This window comes from Brassica oleracea, chromosome C5 (assembly GCF_000695525.1).
Source record: "Brassica oleracea var. oleracea cultivar TO1000 chromosome C5, BOL, whole genome shotgun sequence".
NCBI lineage: Eukaryota > Viridiplantae > Streptophyta > Magnoliopsida > Brassicales > Brassicaceae > Brassica > Brassica oleracea.
In genome coordinates this window covers 18,874,093-18,876,164 of record NC_027752.1, presented here as the reverse complement: position 1 = coordinate 18,876,164, position 2,072 = coordinate 18,874,093, and positions in this window count along the sequence as shown.

Here is a 2,072-nt window from a genome sequence, read left to right as displayed (position 1 = left end):
ATGATAAGGTACATAATAGAATCCTGAGTTGTTTATGTTTATATGCTTCTGATAGTTCTACCATGTTCTAACAGGGAGATCGTATACAAGCTTGCATTAGAGGAAAACTGATATCCAAGTTCGAGGACGATTTGGGAGAAGGAAAATGTTGTATTCTGATGAACTTTAAGTTGTCTCCTAATCTCGGGAATTACAGAGGAACACCACATCCTTTCAAGATATTTTTCACTTGGTCAACACACGTTAAGAAGAATTGCGAGAAGATTCCAAACGATTCACTTCGTTTTAATTGCATATCTTTTGATGACCTTCTTTCACAGAAGCACGATGAGAAAGTTTTTGTAGGTATGTGATTTAACCGACAGTTATATATAATGGTTTAGATTTTGTTTTATGTATTTATGAAATCTTTTTTGCTTCCACAGATGTAATTGGAGAAATTGTTGGACCTTGCGATCTGAAAGAAATTACAGTTCGTAATGCTCCATGTAAAATTTTAAATCTTCAACTCAAGGATTGTGGGTAAGTTTTCTTGAAATTTGTAACTATGCTTTTTAAAGTGTATTGATATTGACCGTTTTTTAAAACATGTTTTTTTTGTAGTGATTCAATCATTAATTGTATATTTTGGGAAAAATATGTTGAAGACATCCATTCCTATGTTCAATCCTTTTTTGGTGGAGTTATAGTTCTGCTTTGCAGTCTTATGAGAATTAATATTTATAATGGTAAATCTGTTCATATTACTATACTTTTATTAAAAAAGACAAATATTAATGTATGTCATTTGTTTTTGAAAGAAAACTCACTATCCAAAGTGGGAAAGCTTCAACAAAGTTGTTCATTAATTCTGACATTGCTGAGATAAATGAATTCAAAGAAAAGTAAGTAGTTCGGTTTATTTTTTAAATCATATTCTATTATAATTTTCTATTTCTGATTTCTGATATTACTTTACTATACTAGAATGTCAAAAGATGTTATGTCGACAACATCATCTGGCTCCCTTTTGACTTTGTCAAATTGTACCCAAGTTTCTTCGGATCATATTCCATTTGACAATCGCAAAACAATTTCTCAGCTGTTAGCATCATATGAGGTAAGTTGTATTTTGTACTCTTTCATCAAGTTTTTTAATCAGTTACATAGGCAGCCATTTCATTTAAATTTTCTCTTTATCTGTAGGAAACAAGGTGTTGTAGATATGCAACAATATGTGCACTTAAAATTGAGGCTCCTTGGTGGTAAACCCCTACTTAAACCCTGAAACTGAAGAAATAGAAATGGATAAGTTCTCATGTGACGGATGCGAGACAATTGTTTGTTCTACAAAAACAAGGTTTGTCATTAAGCAATGTATATCATCTTTTTTTTTTGTCAGTATGCTAAACTATAATTTATTTTCACAGATATCAGGTTCATTGTAAAGTCTTGGATCATACAGGAACCACTTCTTTTGTAATGTTTGACAGGGAAGTCATTCAACTAATTCACAAATCGGCATATGAGTTGTTGGAGCAACAAGTTCAGGTAAAATAGATCTTTTATTCATCTTAATATCTAAACTTATTTATTGTTTTAATGTATTTTTGCAGTTCAACGGTAGGAATGAATTCCCTAGAGAATTCAACAGCAGTAAAACACATGTCAATCACATTGATGCTTAAGCTTACCTTGATTTTATGTATATATTAGGATCTATAAATATCTCTGCAACTTTGTACAGCTGATTTTAACAATGAAATTGGTTTATCTTGGGTTAATTAGACTGCATACAAGTGATCATGCTTCTCTAATTCAAATTGATTATCTATCTTAGATTTTATTTGTGAATCAAGTTACAATTTACAATCAGAAAACAACCTAATGAAAAAGTCCATGAAATGTTACCGATAATCCTAATATTGATATATATGTAACACTTAAGATGATTTATTTACCTCGATTTTATCAAATCGTTCATTTAATAAAACAAATGACAGAGATAGTAAAAATCATGAACCTAGGATGTGGCGATCATATGGATGTGTCGATGCCACCTCTAGGAAATAAAGCCGCATCCGTATCAGTTT